This window comes from Peromyscus leucopus, chromosome 7 (assembly GCF_004664715.2).
Source record: "Peromyscus leucopus breed LL Stock chromosome 7, UCI_PerLeu_2.1, whole genome shotgun sequence".
Taxonomy (NCBI): Eukaryota; Metazoa; Chordata; class Mammalia; order Rodentia; family Cricetidae; genus Peromyscus; species Peromyscus leucopus.
Window position 1 is genome coordinate 103,809,580 of NC_051069.1, and position 13,648 is coordinate 103,823,227.

The following is a 13,648-nucleotide window of genomic DNA, read 5'->3' on the forward strand; positions in this document are numbered from 1 at the left end:
GAGGCACACCTCTTCTGGGGATGGCTGGAGGAATAAGACACAGCCTTCTCTACAAAGCTTCAGAGGAGGCTCCTAGAGCCTTTCACTCTCCGGATCCAGTGTTCACCTTATTAGAAACTGAATGTGGGCAGTCTCTAAGCAGCTAGTCATTGGGGTTCTGTTTGGACAGTGTCCCGAGTAAGCAGCCCATGTTAGTCTTTGCACCTTTTCATTCCGGCATGTGACATTCAAGGTGACAAAAAACGTTCCATCCTGGCTTCATTCTTCTGTTATTACACCCGCCATTGACTTCATTGGCTGGCATTTAAAAGAGGAAGCTTGTTAAACTCAGCTGTCACGCTTGTGGTTTTAGAGGTTGGCACAGCCGCCAGGCCTCGGGAAGGAAAACTCTGTGTGAGTGGGCAGAAGGTAATTCTTCTAACAATCTCCTCACCTCTAGGAAGAACTTCCCCATAGACCAGTCTTACGGGAGTTTGCCCAGCAGACTTATATTATTACCGTGTTTCTGGTCTGTGTGGTAAGCAGCATGGATGATGTCATTGGAGGAAAGAAGGGGCCCATAGAAGTTTCTGGACCTACCTCATGTGTTTGGGAGCCACAAGCGTGGTCCCATTTTGTTCCTTACTCAAACATTCTAGCCTAAGCCAGTTAAATATAATGCTTTTCTTAATCTTGATTGTCAACTGGATGAGATTTTGAATCACCGTGGAAAGAAATCTTGTCTATGAGGGGTTTTCTGGAGTGGGTTAGTTGAGGTGTAAAGACCTCCTCTAAATGTGTGTGGCACCGTCCATGGGTGGTGTCCTGGACTGAACACAAAGGAGAAACTGGGCTGAACACCACTGTCCTTCTTCATTTCCCGACGGTGGACACAGTGTGATTGGCGCCTTGCTTTCCTGGTCCCATGCTGTCCCCACCGTGATCAACTTTACCCTCAAACCAGGAGCCAGAGAAACCCTTCATTTTTCTATTAGCTTTTGTTACAGCAACTAGACAATCAGTCTGACTTTTGCCTTACTCGTGTTTGGTTAGACAACCTAATATGGACCCAGCTGCAGGGCAGAACCTCACAACAGCACACATGGAGACCGCAGTGCTGAGTCTTGGTTCCAGGCACAGCGTGGACACTCTCCTTACATCGCCTCAAACTGAGAGACAAGCTTTGGCGATCCACCCCTTCCTTTGCCCAGTGCATCCGCTCTGACACAGAGATACCTGTGTTGCTCGGTTGCTTTCTTCTTTCTTTCTTTCTTTTTTTTTTTTTCGAGACAGGGTTTCTCTGTGTAACTTTGCACCTTTCCTGGAGCTCACTTGGTAGCCCAGGTTGGCCTCGAACTCACAGAGATCCGCCTGGCTCTGCCTCCTGAGTGCTGGGATTAAAGGCGTGCGCTACTTGCCGGGCGTTGGTGGCGCACGCCTTTATCCAGCACTCGGAGGAGCAGGCGGATCTCTGTGAGTTCGAGGCCAGCTGGGCTACAAGTGAGCTCCAGGAAAGGCGCAAAGCTACACAGAGAACCCTGTCTCGAAAAACCAAAAAAAAAAAAAAAGGCGTGCGCCACCAACGCCCAGCTCGGTTTCTTTCTTTAGCCTCCCTTGCTGACGACCTTCCAGTTGGCTTCAGTAGGAAGTACTGGCGTGAAACCAAGGATGAGACTGTAAGAACCAGGGTCTCCGCCCTGCTTTCTTAGCCAGTAACATCATATCCTCTCTGCCTCAAGGGCAGGCCATGGCTGCTTCCTGCTTCTGCTCATCTCTATGTTTGCTGTGACCTGTTAGACTCCTAACTCTTGCAACTCTATGGTAACCAGTCCTCAGAAGGAGCTTCCCCAGTGGCTAGGGAGCTGCAGGTTTCCTGGCCAGGCCTGCCTGATAATGTTGTGACAGAGGTTAATGGGTCTTGTCTATAAAAAGGCCATATAAAAATGTTTATATCTAAACACTTAGGCTTCCTGAGCCAGTGGCCAAAACAGAAGAACTTATTGGATAGTATTTAATGAACAAAGATAAAAAAAAAAGATGTCCATAAGTTATTTTAGCCCATAGGCCATACTAAGGTAGATGTGGGTCAGATTTGGTGAGCAAGAAAGAATAGGGCCACCATCTGAGAAACTACTGTCACCATCCAGGCAGAAATGGTCGGTGACTTGGATAAAGATATAATACTATGAGACAAGATGGAGTAAGCATTGCTCTCCTGAAATATGAACCTGGTCATGTGACTGAAAAGTTTCTGCACCCCAGTTAGCCTCTCCATCGACACAACAATCCAGATCAGACCGAAACAAACTGAATTAAAGAAAAGCCCAGATTTAATGGGTAAAGTGTTCCCGGATGATCTTCTGGGCCCCCAGAGAAAAGATGGGGAAGAGAGACCAGAAAACTGTGTCTTTTTTCTGGGGTGCAGTTTAAATACCCTGTGGGAGTGGTCTTGAGCATCTCTGGGGGAGGAGCCGAGTTTGGCGGGCTTTCTGAGGGGGGGCAGGGTCTAGGGAGAGAGAGAGAGATGGGGCTTCCACCCAATCATTCCAGACTCTGGGTATACGGATGCCAGGGTGCCAGGGGCTGAGGGGGAGCTTCCACCAGAACAATGACCATCTTGACTAGAATGGAGATAGTCTAAGGAGATACTTATGCCCTTATCTTGAGTCAATGTAGCCAAGAAATTCCTGTAGGAGTCTCATACCAGGGGAAGGAAATGGATGAAGCCTGGTGCCAGTCAGGGAGAAACTTGTTTCCCAGAATGAGATTTCGCCCAGCTCTGACTGGTGTGACCACCTTGTAGGGCAGACTGGAGATGAGCTAATGATGGGTGGGAAGGGCAGGAGCAGATCTGGACCAGGTCTGCTTTTCTGCCCCCTATTTAAACCTACACTTCAGGACCCCCGGGTGGACTCTGGGGTCACTGACCTCTTCCTTTGCTTCTTTTCTCGATGTAGCCACAGCAGACAGATCTACTCCCTCTGGTTTTTTGTCACTACTTGTCATCCATTGGTGTCTTGAGGTGGGAGGGCAAGCCTAGCTTATGAGGGCTTCCAGGGCCCCTGACCCCAAGAACCCCAGTAAGAACTGTGGCACTGAATTAACCCTCCCCAAGTCATCCTAGATTGTCAGTAGCTGAGCTCTAGGGACACAGCAACCATTCAGCCTTCCTAAATGAACCATAGTGTGAAGGAGAGGCACAGAGAAAGGAGAGGGGAGCCACATAGTCCTTGTTTAGGGGTCAACAGCGAAGAGAGTGATTGACAATTAGTTTGGAGAGATTTTGAGTTGTTTGTCTCTACATGTATGTTTTGATTCCACAACAGATGCCAGGCCTCTCAGGGCTATCCTGCCATGGGTACAGTCAGTTTAAAAGGTGAATAGACGATGCTTGCTTTCTTGAAGAACTCATGCTGAACAGAGAAGGTCATTGTCGTTTAAAATGGCCATTTGCAACCAAAATTCTTAACCTAAGCTACCCAAAGTGACCTTCAGAATCCGGACTTGGCTGGAAAAACTATTACTTTTTATTTATTTTTTATTAATGTGTAAATGAAGCTTAGTATTTCCCTCGCCAATAAATGTAGGCCAGAAGCCCCAGAGCAGAATCTACAGGGGTAGCAGTTCCTATAGGTCTCTCATATCCCTGCTATTATAGATAGCTTCCGATACTTGTGGCTTCTCTAGCTGTAACTATCATTCCTGTCTCTAGGTCTCATCGTATAGTGTCTAAAATAGAGCCACAGCTATTACTCTATGATCAATGAAAATACTCTGGTAATTATTTTTAGTTACTTGTCTCATTGATAAAATACCCAACTGAAGCAGTGTAAGGACAGAAGGGCCTGTGTTGGTTTATAACTCTGGGGGTGCAGTCTGTCACAGTAGGGAAGGTTGACAGAGTGGTTTATAACTCTGGGGGTGCAGTCTGTCACAGTAGGGAAGGTTGACAGAGTGGTTTATAACTCTGGGGGTGTGGTCTGTCACAGTAGGGAAGTCTGACGAGTGTGATAGGAGCAGGAGGTGGCTGGTCACATTGTATCTGAAGTCTGCAAGCAAAGAGGAATGCTTGTGATCAGCTAGCTTTTCTCTTTTTTTTCTGGGACTCCTGGCTATGGAATGAATGTTACCACCCACATTTAGAGCGGATCTTCCCACCTTAGTCAACCCAATCTTCATTGGCATGTTCAGAGGTCAGTTTCCATGGAGATTTTAAAACGCATCAAGTTGGTGATCAAGATGAACCACCACAGGCTAGGAGCGATGGCACAAACCTTCAGTTCTAGCGCTTAGGAGGTGGAGTAGGTGGTCTCTGAGTTCAAGTCCTGTAGTGGATAACTGTCCTAACTATCTATGACCTTGAGGCACTGCTCCTAAAGATGTAGCAGGTAACTAACTGTCCTAACTACCTATGACCTTGAAGTACCTGCCTCTGGGGCGTGGCTCAGGGATAACCTTGAGACCTGAGACACACTTACACTCCTATCTTCTCTCTCTCGTGGGTTTGGATGCTGAGACAGACTCAGCGGAAGAGTAGAGTGGGACTGGACCTCGGCCTTCCAGGACCCTACGATAATTCTCCTGTGCTGTAGTGAGTCTTCCTCCCTAATAAATCCCTTTACCCCTAGGGTAGACTGTGGATTTCTCATATTAAAGGCCAACCTGTTCTATATAGTAAGTTCCTGGCTAGCCATAAAATGTGGGGCAGGAGAGATGGCTTTGAGATTAAAAGCACTAGCTGCTCTTTCAGGGCATGTGGGTTAGATTCCCAGTATCCCCATGACATCTCACAACTGTCTGTAACTCTAATTCCAAGAGCTTTTTTCCCCTCTTCTGTCCTTAAAGGGTGCTGAGCACATAAGTGGTACACAAACATACACACAGGCAAAACACCCATACATATAAACTTTAAAAACTCATAAATAAAATACTATTCACAGCATTCATATTTCAATATAACCAATTTCTCTCGTAATTCTGAGTGGCACCGTACGTCTTTAACCACATTGTTCAGAGAAAGGGTTTGTAGACTCCTCGGAGGAGCCCTTCCCACCCACATGTAACCCTTCCATCCAGGAGAGATTCTGGTGAGAGTGTTGGGCCTGGTTTGTGGGCAGGCAGACTTCTCTCTGCTTAAGCCCCGTGTGCCTAAGTGGACGCCGACTGTGCTGCCAGGCTTCTCCTCTACATGAGCACTTAGCTAATTGTGCTGAACTCAGGGCCAGACCTCAGGGAGAGTGAAGAGGCCTGTCTGGACCCCTTGGCAGTCAATTATTCCCTTGAGTAGAAAGATGGATGGCTCCTGACCATCTGAGTCCAGCTAATAAGACTGTAGATGCTGCTTTAATTCCAAGGCACAGAGCCACCTCCAGCCTTTGTTTTTAACCTCTTAGACTAACATGGATGCTATGGAAATGGTGTCCAGAGATGAGAGAGAGGTGCTGGGGGAGGCCCTTTTGTATTTGGATATGGAGGCCCACAGAAGCTTCCTGGTAAGACCTTACTCAAGGTCAGAAAGTTTGAACTTGTTTTACCCAGCAGGGCTGCATAATGGGATGATTTGGCCATGGGTGTGGTTACCAGGTGTTTTGAAGGGTCTACACTTGGCTGTGCCTTGTGCTTTCATCTTGAAAGGGGTAAGTCTTTTGCTTCACCCCTTGGCATTGTATAAAAGCCCTTGGAATAAATCTCGAGGTGATTGGGTATTGACCCAGGGCCCTCCCGAAGCTATCCTGTGTCTCTGTCTTTTTTTTTTTTTTTTTTTTTTTTTTTTTTTTTTTCGGACGTTTCTCTGTGTAGCTTTGCGCTTTCTGAATCACTTGTAGCCAGGCTGGTCGAATCACAAAGATCGTGCTCTGCTCCGAGTGCTGGGATTAAAGGCGTGCGCCACCACCGCCGCTGTCTCTGTCTTTTTTGTCGTCTCCTATATTTCTCTCTATCATTTCCTCATTCCTCTTTCCTCTCCCCAAGAACCCTTCAACAGGTCGGATCTGGACTCTCACAGACTCCCACACTTGGACATCTCTCTTGTGTCCATTTCTCTTCTTATCTGCTTCCTGGACAACAATCTGTATTGATTGCTTTTCTTGGGGCTTCATTTCAGGCGAGGTAATCTTCCTTGTAGGTTCTGAAATGGCCTTTTCTCCTATCAGATGCTCCTCTGGATTTTCTTGTCCTTCCCTGGACGTCTGTAGTCCTTGATGATACTTGAGATGACAGAAATGTACCTCTGTGGAAAGTTGGTTGCAGGGAGGAGGAGTCTGCTACATTGTTAGTTTCCTTTGTTACTGCTCAGAGACCCTCACAGCTCCTGAGAGCAGCAGCTTCTTCTTCTTCTTCTTCTTCTTCTTCTTCTTCTTCTTCTTCTTCTTCTTCTTCTTCTTCTTCTTCTTCTTCCTCCTCCTCCTCCTCCTCCTCCTCCTCCTCCTCCTCCTCCTCCTCCCTTGACCAAGTTTCCCCATGACCTCGCTGTAAACCTTTTCCTGAGGGTACAATGAGTTCTAAGCTCAAGCTGAAAGTTCTGGAGTTTGTATCAGAGTCTTTGGCAGTTTGCTCTGTCACTGAAGGGGTTGAACCCTCTTTCCTGCGTGGCTTCAGGGAAGGTGTGTCTTCCTCTCACCCACTGTTAGCTGAGTCCATATCTCCACTCTATTTCTTCCTTTTGGAGGGTCCAGACAGCACTGTCCTAAGAAACTGCCATGAGCAGTTACACATCAATGCATTGGCTGAACTGTAAGACATGTATGAATTTTTAGATTTACACAGCCCACAAGGATTTATTCATTAAGAAACAACAAAAAAAAAAACTGAAAAAATAACTAATAAGCAGATTAAATCAGTGATTTAAAAAAATCCTCACCAAAGAAAGATCCAAGATTAAATGGTACCACTAGGTGAAATGTACCAAATAGTTAAACACTGACACTTGGTTCTTTTCAGACTTTTTCAAAAGTTGAAGTGTATGATGTGATACTGATAAGTTCATTTCCTGTGCTAGCGTTACCTTGTTACCAAAGGATACTGTAAGAAAAGAAGATTATAGGCCAATATCCCGGATTAACATAGATAAAAAAAGATAGACAAAAATCCTAACCATCTAAATTCAACTTCACATTTAAAGGATCATTTGCCATGACTGAAAATCAATGCATGGCATACTTCATTAGCGACACAAAAGATAATATTTACAAGATCATCTCTGGGAATATAGAAAAGATCTGACAAAATCTGACACTGTTCTGTGATATGGAATCTCAACTCCATGATGGAAGTCCCAGCCAGTGCAATTAGGCAAGAGAAAGAAACAACCAGAGGGAAGGAGGGAGTGACGTCATTGTTGTTTGCTGATGATATGATCTCCTGTATGGGAAACCCTGAAACCGCCCCCTGCCCCCTCCCCACACACACAGCCAAACAAAAGTCTTGTGGATTTGACAAATGAATTGACAAATGGATTAATTGACAAATGAATTTAGTGAAGTTGCTTTGGGTTGGTGGGAGCTGGAATGTTGGTGCATTCTGAAAGATTTCACCTCCCCCTTCTTAACTTTTGTTTTGAGACAGGGTCTCATCAGATGATCCAGGCTAGCCTTGAACACTCTGTAGTTCAGGTGTGCTTTCTGAGATCAACCTGCCTCAGCCTTCTGAGTGGTTTCATGTTTTCCATCATGACATTAGACAAGTCCATCAAGAAACTTTGGCTTGCTTTGAGTTCCTCTTAATGAAGTTCCTCTCGACTGTGGCTGCACTTGGAGACCCATCACGCTAGTCTTCTTTCTAGAATATAATAACTGATGAAGAATTAATTATCAACAAATAGGATTTGGGGGATTTGAGAAGCCTCCGGGGCTCTATTGACTTGCCAGGATTGAAGATCATGGCTCTGTCTGCTCTTTGGGGACAGAGACCTGCTATTAGCAGAGTCTGGCTCAGGTGAACTTGCTGTGCTCTGGGCCTCAGCAGTTTTATTTGGAACGTGATTGTTGTATTTGTTGTGTGTGAGGGTTGCTCTTATCTGGTGAGGCTGACAGTCTTGTGAGTAAATCTGATATCCACAGCCACACACAAGTCTCCATGCTTTGGTGGGAAAGTTGTAAAAGTCTTTCAGTTTATTTCACAGTGGACCTATAAATGACTTGGTCTTTGGGGAGAGACAGTGGTAATGCCAGGGCCAACCGGAGATGTTTATCTTCACAGCTGCTCAGGAGGCCCTACCTTCCTCCACAGGCTGTCTCCCACAACCTTAGTACTGTAACTTGCAATGACCTGGGTAACAGGCCCTTTCTCCATTAAATTAGCTTTTCTCAACAATCATGAAATAGTTATTTTAAAATTATTTCTGCACCACTTTGTATGATATGGAGGAGAGGTGTCCTTCTATCCACATAGGGCAAGAAAAATTATTTTCACAGGAGAATAAGCAGTGTTTTCTTAGGGGTTTTATTGCTATGAAAAGACACCATGACCATGGCAACTCTTATAAGAAAAGCATTTAATTGAGGAGGCTCACTTACAGCTTCAGAGGTTCAGTCCATTATTATTATGACAGGAAGCATGGCGGCATGCAGGCAGACGTGGTGCTGGAGCTGAAAGTCCTACATCTTGCAGGCAACAGGAAGTCGACTGACGGTCACACTGAGGGAAGCTTGAGCAAAAGAGACCCCCAAGTCCATCCCTACAGTGACACACTTCCTCTAAGGCCACACCTACTAATAGTACTATTCCTTTTGGGGGTAATTTTCTTTCAAACCACCACAAGCATCTATCCAACAAATAGTCTGAATAGTTATGAATAGAAGGAGAAAAGTATTGGGACAAGTGCCAGATATGGTCCTTCTGCCTGCTATTTATGTGTCCGTTGGGTGTGACATCTGAGCTGGCTAGTGTTTTGTCAACTCGATACAAGCTAGAGACATTTGAAAAGAGGAAGCCTCAATTGAGAAAATGCTCCTACCAGATTAGCCTGTGAGGCATTTTTTTGATCAATGATGGCTATGAGAAAGGCCAGCTCTTTTCAGGTGGTGACACTCCTGAGCATGTGGTCTGGAGGCCATCAGAAAGCAGGCAGAGCAAACCATGAGCAGTGAGCCAGTATGTAGCATTCATCCACGGCCTCTGCTTCAGGTCCTGTCTCTAGGTCCCTATCTGGCTTCCTTCATCATGGTCTGTAATATATAATTGTAAGCTGAAATAAACCTTTTCCTTCCTCAGCTGCTTTTGGTCATGGCATTTATTACAGTCAGAAAAATCATAACTAAGACAAAATCTTACACCTCTGGGTCTCAGTTTGCCTTTCTATAAAACGGAATGAATAAAAGATTACCTACCCAGCTATAGGAAGAACCAGGGAGGTAAGGCCCAGAAGTGACTAATGATGCTGCTATGCAAATCAACGTTAGCCCTTCAGTGTGGGGAGTGGCTCTTGCTGCTGCCATTGCTGTGAGATGCTGGGTTTATCAGGGCTCTGGGCAGGCCTTTTACAGATCTGAGAGGTAGAATTTTCACTTTCGTGGTACCTGTCAGTGTTGCAAAGAGCACAGAACCATGAGGACATGAGATGTCTTTGTGCTCACTGTCTAGCTGAATGTGCTCATTCCAAACTGTGATTTCTCTTTGGGAGGACACAGCCGGAAGTCTCCATCCCAGTTCTCTTCCATTAATCCAGCTGGAATCTTCCAAGTCTCTCCAAGTCCCTTCCTGGCTATATTCCATCAGAAGGAAATAGCACGGAGGAGATGCCTCAATAGGGAGTGCATTTGCCCTGCAAATGGAAGGACCTGAGTTCAGGTCCCCAGAACCTGTGCAAAGCCAGGTGTGGTAGGTAGTGTGCACCCATCATTCCAGTGCTCCGAGGCTTTACTTGCTGACACAATATCCTGCTATATACAAACACTGTATAACTTTTGTCTGATGAGCACTTTTCAGCATGAATAAGCTGAGGATAAGCACAGGGTAATGTTACTTGAGAAGGAAGATGTGTACCCTTCATGTGCGATCCAAGGCATGAGCATCTAACTTGTGGGGAGGTGATGGAGACCTGTGATACTAGTGTATGTGGAGGTGATGTTGATGTGAGAAGGAGACTGTGTGGGATAAGAAAGAGAGCTTTGCTGAGCACCTAACGCATGCAAACACTGTGTGAGCCTCTGTGTTTCAGGTTCTCGTCCTCATTCTCTGTGGAGGTTCTCTCTTTGATCACATGCAGAGGCCCTGATTTGCCATCTGACTAGAGTAAGATCACATGGTGTGAGGAATTCATTCATCTTGTGAACTGGTTACCCTAAAAGTATCTTACAACCACCTGTGTTACAGACTCTAAAAGGGTGATGGACACATTAAGACTATGGCTGTGGAGAGTTGGAATGTGGCAGGTCCAGAGCCACATTATTTTGGGCTATCTTTAGCTTCTGAATACCCACCCATTACCCACTTTTTTGTTCGATCTAATAGCCTTGTTCGATCAAATCCTTTTGGAATAAGTTAACAGATCGCCTGCTGCCATCAAGCTGAGAGCTCTGAATGTCACTAGGTGGTACCTGAAACCCAGAAGGCAGTCTTTCCCTGCTTTTCTGTGACCCACCAACCTGGTGTTCCCACCAACATAACTGGATTCATGACTTCTTTGTGTGGAGCTGTAGAAGTTTAACGGTGCTCTTCCCATGGTGAGACACCAGAGTCTGTGTTCCTCACCTGTGCTCCCTCATATTTGGGTCTATAATAAATCACCTTTTATTCTCTTAAAGGTGAGCATGTGCTTTGTGTCATCTAGTGTTAGGATTCACGTGAGTCATTTCCTTCTATCTCAGTGGAGCTGTTTCCATCTATCCTGGTGGGGGCATTTCCATCTATTCCTGTGGGGCTGTTTTGGTTTATCCTGGTAGGCATTTCCTTCTATTCTGATGGGTCTGTTTCCTTCTATCCAGGTGGGGGCTGTTTCCTTCTATGGGGGGGGGCTGTTTTCTATGGTGGGGCTGTTTTCTTCTAACCAGGGGGGGGCTGTTTCCTTCTATCCAGGTGGGGGCTGTTTTCTTCTAACCAGGTGGGGGCTGTTTCCTTCTATCCAGGTGGGGGCTGTTTCCTTCTGTCCTGGTGGGACATCCATACAGTTGACTCAGTAGATAGGCTGTGACAATCTTGAAAGCCAACTTGCTGGAATTTAGAATCCTCATGAAAAACACATCTCCGGGTGTGTCTGTGAGGGATTTCCCACATTGGTTTAGTTGAGGTGCAAAGACCCACCCTGAACATGGGCAGCCCTGCTGGGCTCCCATACAGAATAAAAAGGCAAAAGGCAGCTGAGTAGCAGCATTCATCCCTCTCTGCTTCCTGACTGTGGATGCCATGTGACCAGGCACCTCCTGCTCCTGCCTCCCCATCTTCCTCCATGATAGGCTGTGTGCCCTTGAAGTGGAAGCCCAAACAAAGCTTCCTTCTCTGAGATGCTTCTGTCAGGCCTTCTGTCACAGCGGTGAGACAAGTAGTTAATACAGATGAATACTCCAAAACTATTAAAGGGGAAAAAACCCACAACATTTGTTGTCTGATATGTACAATAGTGCTAGCAAGAGTCATTTATGTCCCATTTATGCCTAATTACCATATAGTGCAGTAATTATTATGATTAACTAGCTGACAGATGAGTTGGCTGAACATTTCATTTGATCTAGAAAGCACGGCACATATGGGCTTCATCTCCATCAATTCTCACCATTGAGCACGGTCATTTGTTCATAATTTTGAGAAGTGACAAGCGACACTGGTCAGCAGTTTCAGACAACCACATCCAGTAGAGATGCAGAACAGGGAAGTCACATAGTCTCAGCACTGGCGTCAACAGAGGAAAAATCTATTAGTTTTCCAGATGTTACCCTCACCTGTATATGAGCATCATTAAGAAAAATGTGGATGAGATGATAACTCAAAAACAAGGTAGGCAGCATCCTGGGGAATACCACCGAGGTTGACCTCTAACCTCCACATGCAAGTGCATGTGTAAGTGCATGCATATGCATGCACATACACACAGAGATACAAATGTATGCAGGCACAATCCAGGGAATGAGTGAATGAGGCCGATGTGGTGCTTCATGCCTGTAATCCCATCCCTCAGGAGGCTGAGTCAGAAGGATCTAGTCAAGGACACCCTGAGCTGCACAGTCCAGAGAGAGGAGTGCTTAGGTTGCAGTAGTTGAGGTCCTGGGGTCTTCTGATTGCTGCTGCACTAGGCAGGTCGCTGTCTGTGGCGCGCGCTCTGCCTGGGCAACTGCAGACCCTTCTAAGGATGTATGATTTGACTTGCACCCTTTCCTCACCCCATTTCCATTTACTGTGACTAGAAGAACATGCCTTTTCTTGCCTCATATTGTCCAGTTAAAAACAGAGCTGAGGATTTTTATCTTCTTCCTTGCTTGGACTAACAAATGATTTTCCAAATGCCAAATAAATGGGAGGTACTTACAAACACACACATATACACATACACACACACACACTTGCATCCACAAAGACAAATTGCAACTGCCTGAGCTGTGCTATTTCTGGTGTGTTAACCTTCATTTATAATGCTGTATTTATGTAATTGCGGCGCTGTACTGGTGGATTAGGATTTCAAAATACGGTCCTAATCACCATCGGAAGAAATGGGAAAGATGAAAAACGAGTGCAAAGCAATTAAAAAGTCCTTGTAAATTAGTTTTCCCAGTGGCCACTGCCACAACTGGGCCAGGGGACACTTGCCTCTGGGTGAGTGTTCATGTGTGTGAGAATTTGTGCTTGCCTGTGTGTGCCCACACTTCTGCTCTTATTATATGTCAGGGGCTGAGGCTAGCTTGTGAATAAATGGTGTCTTGCTTGGAGATGACCATCTTCTTGCTAGACACAGATTTTTCTGTTTATCTGTGGACTCAGGTCGGAGGGTCTTGGCCACAGAGTCTATCAGATGACCCATGTCCCGTATCGTCCTTCACACCCACTGTCCTCTTCTTTACACATCCTTGAATGAGATGCCCGAAAACTCAAAGCGCCTTGTTTCCTTTGCTGGGCAGCTTGCCAGTTCCCAGCTCAAGGGTCCTGATTGCTTTGTTTGGGGATGCTGTTTCTCTTGCTTGCTCTATCCTGAAATATCAAATCCCTTTTCAGTGCTGAGAAAGCTAAGGTAAGAGGTTTTTGCCCCCTTCCTTTTCCATTTTTGGCTTGGGATACAGTGAAGACACAATATACTTCACCAAATCTTGAAACCTTAAGGCCATATGCATCTAATTTGGAGGCAGATTTCCCCTCCCCCCAGTAAGTTCCCTGGGGCTATCTCACATAAAAGCCTACTTTGAATAGCATATTTAGACATATTGATGAAAATATTTCTTGAGTGTGTAGATGTTTTCCAGACTAAGAAATAGGAGTTTAGGGGGTTGGGGATTTAGCTCAGTGGTAGAGCGCTTGCCTAGCAAGTGCAAGGCCCTAAGTTCGGTCCTCAGCTCGGAAAAAAAAAAAAAAAAAAAAAAAAAAAAAAAAAAAAAAAAAAGACAAAAGTCATGCTAAAAAAAAAAAAAAGAAATAGGAGTTTAGAGAGAAGGGAGGGAGTATTTTAAATTATAATTTATCATTTTTTCTGACCAAGGCTCCCAATATTAGTGAAAGCTCCATTGATCCCCCACCCCACCCCCTCTGGAGG